Here is a 16,742-nt window from a genome sequence, read left to right as displayed (position 1 = left end):
TAAACAGATGTCAGCAAAACAAGCAGTCACACACTCCGCCTCCCACAAACAAAACACAAAATGGTAAAACCATTGCAGTTGATAGAGAAAAGTAAGAAAGACGTGGTTCTTTGAAAAATATCATTTAATTAGAAACCTGTGGCAAGGAGATAAGAGAGAAAACGTGAAAAATAAGAAAACAGCTGTACCCTTGGGTTTGGAGAATATTCAAAACAGAAGAGAATATCACATACAACTTTGTGCTGAGAAATGGGGAAATAGGGATGAGATGGACTGTTTTCTAGGCTCGCATTCAGTATCAAAATTCATTGAAGATGAGGCAGGCTACCTGAAGGGACCAAAAAAATCTGTGGAAGAAAGTTATAAAAGTTAAGAAAGAACTGTATCCCAAGAAGGCAGCAAGCCTGGATGGTTCTGTGGTGATTTTCAGGGCGCCCTTCAAGCTGTATACAGAAAGCCCTTAACTATTTATATTTTCTTAGAGCATTTTTTATCTATATCTGTACCTTGGTTCAAGTGTGTATCACTCCAGTATAAAAAATCTGACAGAGATAGCAGAAACAAGAAAAGTATAGACTGGTAGCGTTTGTGCATGGATACGTAACAATTCCAGAAAGGTATCGCTCTGTCAAATTCAGTCATATATTAAAGGAACAACATATATAAAAAGTTAAAATGTATTTAGGATTTCTAGGATGGTTTAACATTAGGAAATTCATCCATCAAGTCCGCCCATTAATAAATCAAAGGAGAAAAACTGGATATTTATCTTGATAGGTACCAAAATGTCCATTTGGTAACACTCATCATCGACATCTGATAAAATATTCTCGGTACATGAAGAATAAAGGTCCTTTTTTGGTATGATCAGATGCTTTTGTCAGAAACCATTAATTATCACCATACTCAATGGTAAAGCTGGGAGAGTAAGTTTTTGATTAGGTAACTAATATATATACAGGCGTGTGTATGTGTCGTGGTGATCTAGTGGTGGTAGTATTTATTACAAGTCATGTATGTTTGTGTACATACACACATAAAAGTATACACCTATACTTAGTACTTTCTAAATCTTCTATGGTGAGTAAGTTTTATTTTTGGAATCAGAAAAACACCTACAGTTGCCGTGGAGACGTGCCTGACCTGGGGTGGGCTTCAGGGGTAGGGCCTTTGAGGAGCAGCCCCTGAGCTCATTCTGGTTCAGGCTGCCATCCTTGTGGTCTGTTTCCTCTGTCTCTGAATGACCTCGAAAGAAGGGAGCTGACTTTAGAAGCAACTTGAGTTCTAACTCAGGTGAGCTCAAGGGAAAGCAAGCCAAGGTCTCAGCCAAACAGGCGACTGGGTGAGGAGTTAAAAACCGGGATGGGAGGGCCTGGGCACGGGGAGGTGGTCCCTGCAGCGTCTCTGCGCACCACTCTGCCCATCCGTGGACCTTCATTCAGAGGGATCACGAGACCAGAGTTGGCTGTGGCAGAAAGCCTGGGTGGAGAGGGGAGCGGGCCCCTTACCCTCAGAACTGTGACAATCCTAGTGGACTCCGGGTCTCTGGATGGCAGAGACTCTTTCATCACTGTATTCTCAGTGACTGTTGACAGGCGGTGAATTTAGCTAAATAGCCCTTGAGTGAAAGTCTTTGAAATTCTCCTGGGACAGGGGTGGCTCTGGTTTGCTGAATGAAGGAAGGGCTGCTGAGCTAGGAAGGGTGAAGGGTTCTTACCAGAGTGAAAGGGGGTTGGGAGCTTCTGTCCCTTCAGGAGAACCAGGGCAAGGTGTCCACTTGTAAGGATGTGGTCAGACCCGCACAGCTTAGAGACCAGTGCTCGTGTCTCTGGATTCCTTTGGGTGCCGGGCCTGGGGCAGCGATCTGGGGGATTGACATGCTCGTCAGAAACTCGGAGGGGCTTGGGAGGAAGGGACTGGCTGCTTGACCCACTGAGGAAACACTGTAGTTCACTCTTGGGCCGGCTGCTTGGTTGCTTGGTTGGTTGATTCAGTGTTGGTTGGGTGCCCTGTCAGCACCAACTTTTTTTTTTTTTTTTGCGGTACACGGGCCTCTCACTGTTGTGGCCTCTCCCGTTGCGGAGCACAGGCTCCGGACGCGCAGGCCCAGCGGCCATGGCTCACGGGCCCAGCCGCTCCGCGGCATGTGGGATCTTCCCGGACCGGGGCACGAACCCGTGTCCCCTGCATCGGCAGGCAGACTCTCAACCACTGCGCCACCAGGGAAGCCCCCACCACCCATTTTGACCATGAGAAAGCCTCACCACCTCACTGCACTCCAACTGCGATGTGCGGGGAAGATCCAGGTGTGATGTGAAGTTACTGTCGGATCCCCTTGCATCGTTGCTCTTGTTGCCTGCAAGAGAGGTAGGTGTTGAACTCCCACATCAGGGTAAAAGACTCTCTTGCCAGCCGTAAGCCTTCTTTCACGTCCTCCTGTGATCCTCTTACACTGGGAGCAGTGGAGTCGATGGCTGTAGTCAGCAAGCTGGGAGAGAGGTGAGGTTGAAGCAGAGATGGTCCTCCAGTGGCATTTACTACGCCGCACTGATTTTTCATTCTGTTTTTGTTTGCAAAGTGAGATCCTGTCAGTGATCTCTCATCTCTGAATAACATTAGTGTTTCATTTCACCACGACTTTTGCCGAACGCTCTTTGTTGGCATTAATCAAACCCATTCTTCGTGATGCTCGGCTGTCATTTTATTAATGGGTTGGTTTTTACCAAGAAAGAGTTGTGAACGTGTGTTGGAGTGGAGTAGTGAAAGGATGAGGGGGAAGAGTTGAGGCATTGCTCTTCCCATTTCGAAAGGGCAAAGGAAGAAGAAATATATCACTTTAAATAATATGACTATTTAAAATACCCCAACAATTGTGAATAACTCTTCTGTGATTCATCCCAATGAAAAGGGAGTTCCTGAACCTTCTTTCTCTAGGTGTCTTTCAAAGCATTAAAACCATTCCACCTCCCTGCACACATACACAGCACGCTGCATGGACAGCTCAGAACCCAAAGCAACACCGTATGTAGTAGCTGGTGAGAATCAGGGCCCAGGACAGGAAAGATTGTGCAAAGATTGTTCCTGACACCCTGTGGTGGTCAACTTTTGAAAACAAGAGGGAAAAGAGAATTCTGGCAGGTGTAGGTTAATCTGGCAGGGAAAGAACACTGCTATCAAAACACTCATTATGTAAGAGCCGCTGTAATACTAGCAGCTAGCCATCAGCGCATACTTTCAATTCTGGTTACTGTGCTAAGTCTTTACGTCGATGAACTCTTGCAATCCTCAGCAGGGTTCCTCGAGGGAAGGTACTGTTGACAGATGGGGTTTTGAGACGTGAAGTAGCTTGTCTAAGATTTCTCAGCTGGTAAGAAGCAGAACTGGGTCCGAATCCCTCAGGCCATCTAGCACCAGAACCCAAACCCATCGTCCTGCTGTGTTCTGGAAGGCCAGGCTCAGTGAGAAAAAGAGACACCTAAGAGAAGGGCCAGTCACTCGTCCCATTTGAGAGAATACGTGGAGGGAGGTGAGGGTTGCCAGCAGTAGCTGACAGAAACATGGCACGTCGGCCGTTTGGCATGGTGCTGGTGGGGCCTCGTCCCACACCCTCAGTTACTGCAGGAGGAGGGAACGCCTCCCACCCGTGCTCGGACCTACTCGATTCTGAAGCCGCTTGCAGTAGAATGCCAGGCTACGACGTTATCTTTTTTTTACTGTATGTTCATTGCCTCGTTCGGCTCCAGCATACAGTAGGAGCTCTGTAAGTATCGAAGGGGATGACAGTCCGTCAAGTGGGTTCGGCTGTTCCGGGTCATGTTTAAAGAGTGATGGATGGACTTCTCTCCACTCTCAGGTGGAGAGTGGGTTGTGCAAGGCACCCCTGTAACTCAGCCTCCTGGCAGAAGGGACTCCATATCTAATAAGAGGAAGCACGGCTCTTTGGGGGAGGCACACGTTTTCCTGGCCGTCAGTTTTAGGGGGAATTTGAGCTTGGAGAGTCTGGAGGGGATCTTGAGAGAAAGATGGGCGCTACCGTCTCATGTAGCACAAATTTACTGACTACCTCCTAAGGGTCCAGCCTTCAACTTCCTTTCTCTACCCTCAGTGGCCTCCCCTACCCTGGGAGCAGTAGAGTTGACGATTCTAGGAGATGAGCCACGAGAGATGTGAGTCTGAAGCTGAGACGTTCCTCAAGTGGCGTTTTCTTCCCTAGACTGAGTTTGTCCTCTTTTTTTGATTGTGAAGTTATTGATGCTTCACCCGTGGGTAGCATCTGTGTAACCAAGGCTTGTCGTAGGTTACAAAGACGAACAAGACACATTACCTGCCTCTGGGGAAGCTCCAGGCCTGGGGGGTGAGGCAGACACGTCCGTTATGATAATTAGGAAACAGGGTTGACATGCCAGAAGTGCAGACATAGAGTGACGCCTGCCTCATGGGCTCCTAGAGCTGTGTCTTTAACAGCAGTCTTGCAGAGCTTGGGCACCTAACTGGAGCTTCTAGAACATTCCTCCCCTTTTCTTTGGGGTTGTTAGTTATGACACTCGGAAATTTCTTTTGTCCACTTCCCATCCCTCCTGAAGAGCTACATATTAGAGGAAATGGATTTGTTCTCACCAGGGATTTTGAGGATAAAAGATACTGGACACGTCCCAGATAGATCTGCTCTAAGGTTCCTCTTTACCTCCCGCAAGTGCAATCCTTTTGGTTTGGATTCGTCTCCGGAGATTTTTCCATTCCTTTCTAGCAGTTGCCATCAAGAAAAGTGTAGAATTGTTGGCGGCATTTGGACTTTGGTCCTGCGTCGCCTCCTGCAGCCCGGTGGCTTGGAGAGCACAGGTGTCCCATGTCAGACTCAGTTCAGATTGGTCCCTCACCGCCATGCATTCGTTCCTGGGCAGGCCACCTGACCTCTCTAAGCCTCAGTTTCTCTGTCAGTAAAGTTGAGCTGGTAATACCTACTGGTAGGGTTACTTTGAGGATTAAATATAAAGAATCAGGTTCAGTACCCGTAGTGGACAGGAGTGCTTTCTTTTCTTCCTTCTGTCCTGATTTCCTTTGGAGGAATGATGACCCCACCGTGTCTTGCGGTCTTGCTAGGAGAGTAGATCTTAGGTACTTTGCCCTACTTTGGCCCCAGGGCAGGCATGTGACCTGAGCCAGGGCAGTTGGGGCTTTAACTCCTAAATTAAGCAAGAGCGGCGAGAATCCTTCAGAGGCCACTTACTCAGTAACTGGGTCCTGATGACCCTTCATTTGTTCCTGTGTGAACTGGCCAGAGCTGTTCTGGTTTCAGGTCCTTCTCTGGGCCAGGTTCTCCTAATTTCCTGACTGTTTACAGTAATTCCTTTGTAGCTCAGGTTAGAATCTGTCTCTGTTACTTACCTCCAAAATACCTTAGTTCATGTGAAGTTTTGTAAGTGTCTGCAATCCATAGATGCTGTTTCCTCTTCCTCTCCTTTGGGGCTCCTTTGTTCTGCCTTTTTCATACTGTACTAAGTCTTGATCACAGCCCTGCTTCCCCATTGTTTGCTCGCCTCTGTGCTGTGTACAATACTGCCAGTCCATCCTCAGCAAACGGATCTTTACTTCCTCCTGTGTGGAGGGACTCAGCTGGCTGTTGACTGATTTTTCAAATTATAGGATACTTGTCATTTACTGTGTGACTGTAGTTAGCCCCTGAATTTTGTTCATGGGTGAAATAAATGTGTAAGCGGCATTTGTTCTCATTATGATGGCAGAGTTACTATTAATGGAAAAGTTAGCTTAAGCATCAAGCTGGTGAAAAATACATTCATAATCACACGCTGTGGAAAACTCTGAATGTGACCATCATTTTAATAAAATGGAAAAGTTCCTGAAGCAGCCAGGACCTTGGGGGCAGTTATACCACCAGCCCTGGCTTCATAAATTGGCACCAATGGGTTCCAACACTCTTGATATATCTGGGAGTCATTTTTATGCAAAAGAAAACAGGCTTTTAAATAAAAGACTGGATTCTGTGTAAGGACTCAGGATACAGAACTCTGAGCTGACATCTCCATTAAACTGCTGCTCAAAATGAAGAGTTTGATGTGAATTTGTTTTTGTTTTTTAATATCTCATGATACTGAGCGGATTGAGACCGGGCTCTCACCTTGTCAGGGGAACAAAGTTTGCTCACCATGCAAAACTGGGTGTTGAAGCAAAATTGTTATGTATGAATGAAAATTGGTAAGGAGTTCTCCCTTCTGGAGGGATAGGGGTAATTCCCACTAAAGTGTGAATGACTAACAAGGCCAAATCTCCAAGGAATTCTTAAAATCTTTTTATTATGGAAAAGATACAAAAATGGAAAATTTAGAGGTTTAATCAGCCTCTAAATACCCATCATCATGCTTCGACCGTTAATAACTCCTGGTCAGTTTTGCATCATCTCTGTCCCATCCTACTCCCAGTCTCTTGTGGTATTTTGAAGCAAACCTGAGTTTTCATATCATTCCACTCCTATTTCAAGGCTGTATCTGTAAAATATAAGAGCTCTTAACAAAACAAAACAAAACCACAATACCATTAAAAAATCTTCTAAAGGAGGCCCATGCCAGTCCTAGGAAATCTCAGATTGGAATATCAGAGAGAAAGAGAGAGACTGACTGACTGACTTCTTTTAACAGAGCACCTTTTAGGGGGCCTGAAAAATGGTTCCTCACCCAATTCGTGTGCGTGCGTGCGTGCGTGCGTGTGTGTGTGTAGGCTTTCCCACACCAGCGGAGTGTCTGAGAATTCAACTGAATTCTGACACTGTCTACCCAGAGATAGCATCACATTCTACAGGTGAGAGGCCAGTCCCACAAGATCACCCTCCACTTCAGACACCAGTTAGTTGTGAGCCCAGATTATTACCTGTGCTTCTGACCGACTGGCTATAAATCAGAGGTTCCCAAGACGATGAATTTGCTAGAGCGTCTCACAGAACTCAAAATTTTACTCACTAGATTACTGGTATATTGTAGAAGGATATAAGTCAGGAAGAGCCAGATGGAAGAGATACATAGGACCAGGTATGGGGAAGGGGCACCGGGCGTCCATGCCCTCTCTAGCCACGCCATCTCCCCAGATCCCCATGTGTTCACCACCCTGGAAGCTTTTGGAACCCTGTCCTATCCATAAAAATAGAAGCTTCATTACAGAGGCAGGAATGATGAAATCATTGACCACTGGTGATTTTTTTTTAACATCTTTATTGGAGTATAATTGCTTTACAAAGGTGTGTTAGTTTCTGCTATATAACAAACTGAATCAGCTATACATATACATATATCCCCATATCTCCTCCCTCTTGCGTCTCCCTCTCACCCTCCCTATCCCACCCCTCTAGGTGGACACAGAGCACCGAGCTGATCTCCCTGTGCTATGCGACTGCTTCCCACTAGCTATCTATTTTACATTTGGTAGTGTATATATATCCATGCCACTCTCTCACTTCGTTCCAGCTTACCCTTCCCCCTCCCCGTGTCCTCAAGTCCATTCTCTAGTAGGTCTGTGTCTTTATTCCCGTCTTACCCCCAGGTTCTTCATGACATTTTTTTTTTCTTAGATTCCATACATATGTGTTAGCATACGGTATTTGTCTTTCTCTTTCTGACTGACTTCACTCTGTATGACAGACTCTAGGTCCATCCACCTCACTACAAATAACTCAATTTCATTTCTTTTTATGGCTGAGTAATATTCCGTTGTATATATGTGCCACATCTTCTTTATCCATTCATCTGATGATGGACACTTAGGTTGCTTCCGTGTCCTGCCTATTGTAAATAGAGCTGCAGTGAACATGGCGGTACATGACTCTTGTTGAATTATGGTTTTCTCAGGGTATATGCCCAGGAGTGGGATTGCTGGGTCTTAGACCATTGGTGATTGACTCAATCTCCAGCGCCTCTCCCCTCCCTGGAGGCCAGGGGGTAGGACCAAAAGTTCTAACCTTCTAATCACAGGATTGGTTCTCCTGGCACCCAGCCCCCATCCTTAGGTGCTTCTAAAAGTCATCTTATTAACATAACAAAAAAGACACCTTCATCATTCTCAACACTTAGGAAATTCCAAGAGTTTTGGGAGCTGTGAGCTGAGAACTGCGGCCCACAGTAAATCAGAGTATCGCAGGACCCCTTGCTTCCTGTTCCTCCCCCTCAGTTTGCTGAGGAAGGAATCTTAGCACCTAGTTCCTGTGAGATGGCCAAGCTGAGGTCTTCCTCCCCTTTGCTTGGCTTTCTGTGTTAATTCCGGTTAATATCAGCCATAGCCCTGTCACCAGCATGGCTGCCCTGACTCTTGGAAATGGAATAGGTTGGAGACAAGGAGGTGTTGATTTCGGATGCAGGCAGCAGTAAGCGGCAGCGAGCAGTAGCTGGAAGCGAGATCTCAGTGTCCGGACTGGGAGTCTTAACCACTGGACCACAGGGGCCATCAGCTGGCGCCTGGATCCCTAGTTCTTGCCTGTCTTGTCAAGAATGAATTCAGGTGAGGAGGCAGAAGGTAAAGAGAAAAGTAAAAAGTTTATTGGAAAGACAAAGTACACGCGGAAAGATGCAGGGGTGAACTCAGAGTCGCGCCTCTGGGAAGTTTAACCCCTTTGTGAGGGCACAGTTTTCCGGGTCTTTGTCTTACTTCCAGCCAGTCATCTTGTTTTGCCCCCCCTGGCTAATTTGTCTCAGGACCCTCCCCTTAGGGGTGCAGGCACCTCTCAGCCAAGATGGGTCACGACATGAAGGCATCTGGGAGAAGCAAGAGTCACCATGGCCTGGAGTTGTCCCCTGACTTTTGACCCCCAAGGAGCCTTTCTGCACATGTGTGGTGTCTCCCTTGCCCCAAGGAGGGGGGAAGCGGAGATCCCTTGATCCTTTACTCAAACAGGGTTTTGCCCCTGTTCCTGCCATGACTGTTATCTTAGGACATCCACAAGAGACAAAGCCTGGCTGTTTACCGTGGCTCTGTCATTGCTTCCATTTTGGAGAGCAAACAGGAGGCTGATTTTAAATGTCTAACCTCAAGCCCACCTATCTCCTGTCTCAGGAAATGCAAACAGGAGGCTAGTTGTAAGTGTCCAGCCCGAAACCCACTTTTTCCTGCCCTGTGAAGTGTAAACAGGACGCTAGTTGTACATGTCTAACTCGGGGCCCATCTATCTCCTGCTTCAGTGTCCCCACGGCTTGCAGGTTTCCCAGGCCTCTGCTGTGCCCTTGTGCGTGAATGAACTAGTTCCCCAATGAAGAGCACAGGCAGTCCAGGACTTTATTCAAAATATTTTGTGTGTGTTTTCTCTTCTTATTTTTAATATTCTATTTTTAAAATTTGAAGTATCGTTGATTTACAATATTGTGTTAGTTTCAGGTGTACAACATAGCGATTCAGTTATACGTGTGTGTGTGTATGTATATATATACACATATGTTCTTCACATTCTCTTCCCTTATTCAAAATATATTTTTATTATGGAAAGTTTGAATGTAAGAATAGCCCGAAGAATATAATGAGCTTTCACGTACCCATCACCCAACTGCAATGGTGGCCAAGTCATGGCCAATCTTGCTTTGTCCACACATCTTCCTACTTCCCCAGCTTCTCATAGATATGCTGAAGCAAGTTCAAAGCACAGCGTTGTTTCCTCCTAAAGTATTGTGAAATATATCTCTAATACAACATAAGGGTCCTCCTATTTTTTAAAAGAAAAAAAATCCTGTAATATCACACCTAAATAAAAATTAGCAGTAATTTCTTAACATCATCAAATATCTGGTGAGTGTTCAAATTTTCATTCCAAACAAATGTTTGAATAAGTTTCCAAATGGGGTCCATCCACACATTGTAATTCGTTAATAGACCTCTTAAATCTCTCTGAATCTGCAGGTTTCCCATCTGTATCTTCCCTTCTCTCCCTTTCTTCTTTACTTGAAATTTATTAGTTAAAGAAATTAGATTGTTGATCCTAGAGAATGTCTCCCACCAGTGTTCTTTGAGAGTCTGTCATGTGCTTGGTACTCTGTGATCTCTTAGGCTTTTGGTGACATTTACTTAGAGAAAAGCAACCCCCAAACATCGATGACAACGATGGTAGTAGCAGTTAGCATAAGTTGAGGGCTTATTCTACTTTTAGTCCCTGTGCTAATAGCATCACATTGGATTGTCTAATCTAATGTTTGCTACATCCTTACAGATGAGGAATCTAAGGCTTGGAGATGACAAGTCACCGGCCCAAGGTCACAGGGCTTCATGTGTAGACCTAGGATGGAACCCTGGCTGGCTGACTCCAGAGTTAGTGCTCTTCCCCTCACGCTTAGCTAGAAACACAAACTGTTGTCAAATCTTGGCTCCCTGTGCACCCATGCCGAATAAAAATGCCGAGACAGAGATTTGGAAGATAAGAAATACAGAGGCTTTTTATTTTCTTTGCCAGGCAAAGGGAAGACACAGTAGACTAGCGCCTCAAGAACTGTGCGCCCACTCTGCTGAATTACAGGGATTCTTACAGGGGAGTTCACAGTCCAAAGTGAGTGATAAAGATCAAAACAGTGAATATCTTGCATTCTTCTTCTTCTTGCATTGTTTCAAAATAGTCACTGCTGGCAGTCAGGAAACCCAGTAATGGGGTCCATTAGTCTCTGGGTTATCAGTGTGGGAGCTCCCTTCTGGAAAGCAAACAGCTACAAGGGGTGATTTGCTACAAGAGAGCAAAGGGGGAGCAAATACCAGGTGCAGAATGTAAATTACACAGGATTAGGGGTGACAGGTTAGCTTTGTGAAGGACACATCTAACAACAGACACTATAGATTAGTAACAGTTAAAATAAAACTAGGATTGATTAACTCTTTCAGGCCAGGTTATGTTTCCTCTCTAGCCTGGCACCGTTCCCTTTATTTTCCTTGTTCTCAGGAGAGGGAAAACATTTCTATTTCTGCTGCGACAGAACCAGGCCTTGCTGGCTGGCTGGCTCTAACTTTTAACTCTAAGGGGAGCCACGGTGATGAAAGCAGCGACGAGCGTGCTGGCTCTGAGCTTGTCACACCCAAGAGAGTTATTGAAGGATGAGGAGGGATGATGGGAAGAAATTCTGGCTGACAGGCACAATCGCTGCCGTAAGCTGTATTGACACACACAAGCCCAGGCACTTGCTCAGATGGCAGGGCTCTTCTGATGCCTCTTTTATTTCAATTAATTTTTAGTGGAGTGTAGTTGATTTACAGTGTTGTGTTAGTTTCTGCCGCCGATGGCTCTTGTGCCCGTCACGTGTCCCCAGCCTCTTCCTGTGTGCTCAGGTGACCTGCCCAGTGTAGCAGAGGGAAAGGTTCCACTTTGGGCAGTTGCCCTTCTCGCTGGACGGGCCTTCTGTCTCTCCTGCACGTCCCCAGGCCTTTCATCACTCTTCGCACTTGGCAGGTGTGTGGAGTGGCAGGTGACACACGGCTCCTGTGGCAGACACGCCCACACTCCAGGCTCGTTAGTGTTCGCTCGTCCCTGCCCACCTCCTGGTTTCTCTCATAGATCTTTGGGCGTCTCTTCTCCCGTCTCATGGTGGGGTCAGCACCCTCCATCGACGACGATACCACAGGCCCTTCCGTTTGCTCGGTGTCTCCATCCTGGGTGTTCTTCGGCTGCCATTCCTGTTACAGCCTCATTTCTGTTTGCGCTTCTGGAGTCTGGAGCACGTGAGATGGAACAGATGAACTTCCTTAGAGACACTTGGAAGATGATCCGCTCCTCCTTTTTGGGTGACGGATAAAAATACTTGTCATTGTGGTGGCTGCTTTTCAGCTTTTCAGACCCACACTATTTTGGGCCTGTTTTATATTTGCTTTCCTTCTTGAGGCGGGAAGTGGCTCCTTGAAGCTGCTTCTTGGGCTCCCAGAGGAGTTGTGTGGTCTCAGTTGGGGAGGGGAGGATAGGCGGCACTGTCCTATCGAGGTCAGTGTTGAGGATGCGCCAGGTGAAGGGACATGGCTGTCACGTGTGGTGAGCCCAGCCCACCGGGAAGATCTAGGGATTGTCCCCAGCAATGTGGAACCATAGCAGTTGGAGGTGTGGGGGGCAGATGCAGAGACAGGGAGGAAGGAGCTGGTGAGTTTAATGCACGTGGACGGAATAATGAAAAACTACCCCAGGCCCAGTTGGCTTGGGCCGTTTTCCTGCTTAAGACTCCAGTGGCTCCTCTTTGCCCGTGGAGTCATTAAAATGTAACCCCTTTTTTATGTGTTACCGTAAGACCCTGTATGCCGTGGCTCTCATCTTCCCCTGCAGCCATGTTGCTCACCTCACCGTGAGCTTGTGTCACCTTTGTACCCATTGGTTTCTTACCTAGAACCCTACCCCTTCTCAGTGTCCCCTTCCCTCCCCATTTTCCTGGGCTGACTTCTGAGCTTTCAGATCTCGCCCTAGAGCCCTTCCCCACCAGCCCTCTGCGCTCCCGAAAGCTAAGTTCCGTTACCCCAGGTGTCTTGTTGCTACCCACCTCTGCCGCATCCCCACTCCTCGTCCTGACGGTGTCATATGTGTGTTTGCCTGTCTTATGGGTTCTTGTTTCCCTCATTATTTGCTCCACCTCTCACTGTGCTGTGGGTTCCACGATGACAGTTCTCACGTCCTGTTCACTGTTGTGGTCCCGGCATATATCATTTTGGAGTCTTTTGGTTGCAGGTGATAGAAAGTGTGGCTGATTCTGTTGTGGCAGAGACTGTGCTGTGTGTTCATCAGGCCTGTCTCACTTGTCTCTCCCTGGACAAGCAGGACTGGTGCATTTCCCAGTCTCCCTTAGGTTAGACTGGGACCATGTGACTCATTCTGGCCAGTGGGCTATAAGTAGAAGTGGTGAGCGTCCTCCAAGGCTGAAGCGTGAAGAGCTGGTGTGAATTTTCTTTGATCTCGTCGTGCTTGCCGTGATGACCCTGGGAGCCATGTGTTCCGTGTGGCATAGCTACAGGGTGATGCTAGCCTGGATCCCTGAGTCACCGCCTGGAAGGGATTGGCCCTGTTGTGCTGCTGGGCCCACTGCAGACTTTGTGAGAGCAGGAATAGACCATATCTGTTCAGCCACTGAGATATCAGGGTTTGCTTGTTGTTACAGCCAGAGCATAGCTTACCCTGATTATGCCTAGAAAGAGAATTTCTTGATTGAAGGGAGAATTGGGCTTTAGGTGTGGCTGAATCTTGGGGTGTGAGCTCTGTTACCAGGCTCCTGTCTCTCTCTCTCTCTGGCCCTTACTTCTGCCATGTCTGGGTTGACATCATTTGGATGGGTTTAATCCCTCCTGATCACAGCTGGCTGTGATAACCCCTGGGCAGATAGTTTTTCTTCCAGGTTCACATTCAGGGGAGGAAGCAAGAGTCTCTTTCTTGATTCCTGGGAAGAACCTTGAGTTCCCTCGGATAGAGCCAGCTTAGGTCCCTTCTCCCTCTTCACCCAATCGCAGGATCCCTCTCATGTGCCGAGGCCGAGGGAAGAACCCCCCCGCCCCCGTTCAGACGTGGAGAATGAGGGCTGGGGAGAGGGGTGGATCCCCCAGTGAACACGGAGACTGTTGCTGGACAGGAAACGGGTGCCATAGGGACAGGTGACCAAGGCCCACTTCAGTGCTCAGTGAAGGTTTGAGTGCATGTGTGCGTGAACGGACGGATGAATGAATGAGCGCCAGATTAGTGGGTACACTGGTGAATCAACCTCTCTCTTGCCCCAGGGGGCTCGCAGCCTGGTAGGGGAGTTAGCGCCATAAAGCAGTAGCCAGTAGCAGCAAGTGATCAGTAAACCAAAAGAAGTAACGCAGGGAAGAGGGGAATTGGCCAGATCTGGTAGTGGAGGGGCATGGTTTGGGGTGTCTCAGAGAAGATATTGCAGAACTGTTCATTTCTAAGTTGGGTTTTGAGGGTAGAATAGGAATTTGCCAGAGAGACCGGGAAGGGCAGGGTAATCCAGGTTGCAGAATCAGCACGAGCAAAGGCTCGACCAAGTTCCCAGGAGGCGACTGACTGATACATAATAGGGTGAGACGGAGGCAGACGCCTTCAGATTTTCTTTTTATTAGCACTATCCGTTTATCATTCCTATTAGAGTTTTCTGTTTCAGGTCCTACAGTTAATGGTTATTTTTTGGCACACGGTAGAATTGGAAAGCTTTCTCTTTCCTTTGCCTTTTCCTGTCTGTCTGATTCACCCTGACACAGGCACACGCGAACTGCCACACCTGCCACCCCCTCTCCGCTCTCGGCCTTTGGAAAGAAATACCCTTCTAAAGCCCAGGCAGCCATTTCTGACCTTTTCAAGAAGGTGTAGTGTTGTGGGTCAAGCCGGTGGTGCTGAGAGACTTCTGTTTCTTAAAAGGCTCTGCAGTTTGGTCCTCAGGGAGGGAACCTGAAGGCTTCCAGCTTGAAGATTTGTAGCAGTTTTGCTTGGGTATGGTTGGGGCACATCTTGTGAAAAGTGTTGCCTGAGGGTGCCTGTCATTTTAGAAGTGGCCCTTCATTAGACTTGGGACTTTGCCTCCAATAGCTTGATGCTCTTGTTTGTTTTATTTAAAGGATCTAAAACTTTCCGTCACCTGCCTGTTCTCTTGCACCAAGAGGCTGACACACAGCACGGTGGCTCTGGTAATAGGTTTGCAAAAGCCAGGGTTCCACTAACTCTGTCCAAGCTCGTATGTAAACATTGCTGCTACCATCTATTATGTGGAATAAGTCGAAATTTTCCCCAAAGTGGCTCACTCACCTGGAAATGAATGAATAATTGTTAAGTACAAGTTAATACAATTGATACCATTTAATAAGTGCCTACTGTGTGTCAAACACTAAACAGGGGCATCACCTGCATCCTCTCATTTAGTTCTTACACCAAGAGGTCAGGAAACAGGTTCAGAAAGGGTGAGTATAATATCCTGAGTCACACAGCGTTTTGTTTTGTTTTTTGTTTTTTAGATTGAAGTATAGTTAATTTACAGTGTTGTGTTCATTTCTGGTGTACAGCAAAGTGATTCAGTTTTTTATATACGTATTTAAAAAAGTGCTGTACACTGTTGTTGCTTACCTATTTTTATATATAGTAGTGTGTATATATTGACCCCAAGCTCCTAGTTTATCTCTCCCTGCCACCCCCTGCAGAACGGATTTTTTTTTTTTTTTTGAGCCAGTTCTGGTGGCTGCAGGGGCTGAGATCCTGCCACCTTGCTGTTCAGACTGTGCCTTTGTTTACAGAGGTGTCACTGTGAGATGTGACGGCCCTCCTTGGAGGCTAAGCGCACCATTTCTATTTCCTGACACATTTTATGACTGTCTTCTAGCGGAATACTCTTCCAGGTCTCGAAATGGACTCCAAGTTGGACTTGCAGTGACTTTGGGGTTTTGCCGCTTCTGCTGGCTCACTGCGTGCAGATGAATCAAGTGAATTATGTAGCTCAGGTAATAACTTGCCTTGAAGCCGTAGCTCCGTAGAAAAGAATGAGTTGAACGTTTTTATTTAATCCACTTTGGGGGCATGTTTGAGTGGATTAAAAAAATAAAAAGCACAAAGAATCCTTTTTACCGATTAATTGTGAGCCATTCTGTTCTTTTGGGGGCAGGTGTCTTTCTCAGAAACGGTCCAGATCCTCGTCAGGCTGCCTGCCTTACATCTGTTCCGTGCTTATTGCGTGCCAGCCATTTTTCTGAGCACTTTATCTCACTTTATCCTTAGAATCACTCGATGTGATGAGGCGTGGTGAGATGACTGATGTTTCAGGTCACACAGATGGCAGAGCTGGGAGTGAAATTCCAGGCCCGAAGCTCATAGCTACTTGCTGTTGAAAAGAACCTTAAATCTGAACTACAGGAGCTTGTAGAGGTGGTTTGTCCCCACGTTGGCCAGAGTGTGAGAGTCCCAGTGATGGCCTTGGGTGTGTTCCCTGGCCCTGTTACCCAGCCTCTGTGAGCCTCAGTTGTCCTCATCTGTAGCCTGGAAGTATTGATTTCTGATGTGCACTGCTGACAGATCAGTCAGGGAATCGCCCGCATTGCTTCCTGGCACCCCTCTTCTCCTTGGGTGGCTTGTGTGCTGTGGGGAAGGACTCTCTTGTCTTATTTACCTGCTGCGGGACAGACAGTGGCACTCCTGAGTTGAATGACCCCTGAGCTCCCCAGTCACAGAGCAGCCCCATGTCTCGTCGTGGCTTGGGCCTCCCTCCCCTGGTGGGCCGAGAATGGCCTGGCGAGGGCACTCAGGGAGATGCCTCCTCAGGGAGAGTGAGTCAGTCCCAGTTTCCGAGGACACGCCCCTTCGACCCAAGGTCAGGGAAGTCCATGGTCATCACCCCTCTGCCGTCTACGCAGGAACTTGGGCAGCTTCGGGCTGCTGCTGCCACTGCTACAGCAGAAAGCATTGTCTGTGCTGCATGATAGCTGGGCCCGTCTGCCTGCATGACCCTCTTCTTAGACCTGAGCACACGCTTCCTCTCTGGGGTAAGTTCAGGCCCTTCCACAGCCTGGCTCCCCAGGCTGGCTCCCCACCTCTCCCTGGCTTGCTGTCACATGGCTGAGGATGGCTTGTTTCACCACTGGAGCTGCTCTGGACCACTATGGGGCTGAACCACTCTGGGTCTGGACTACTGCTCCCAGTGTAGTTGGAGCCCCAGGGAGAGGATGTCTCTCTCTCCCCCGTCCTTGGTTCTCCACTCTGCCTGTCCGGGGATTGACTTGACCAGGATGAGGAACAGTGGCTTCATCGGTTCTCTTTAGGGAACCCCACACCCCAC

The 16,742-nt window shown here is 47.5% G+C and overlaps 1 protein-coding gene across 3 annotated transcripts in view; it reads left to right on the top strand.

The window, feature by feature from the left end:
* Positions 1 to 16,742, top strand: part of SNX29 (sorting nexin 29) — a 552,967-nt gene that overhangs the window by 274,238 nt on the left and 261,987 nt on the right. The window lies entirely within an intron of this gene.

The sequence above is a fragment of the Globicephala melas genome, chromosome 15 (assembly GCF_963455315.2).
Source record: "Globicephala melas chromosome 15, mGloMel1.2, whole genome shotgun sequence".
In the NCBI taxonomy this organism is placed as follows: domain Eukaryota; kingdom Metazoa; phylum Chordata; class Mammalia; order Artiodactyla; family Delphinidae; genus Globicephala; species Globicephala melas.
The sequence above is the reverse complement of the archived record's forward strand: the minus strand, read 5'-3'. Positions and strand labels throughout refer to the sequence as shown.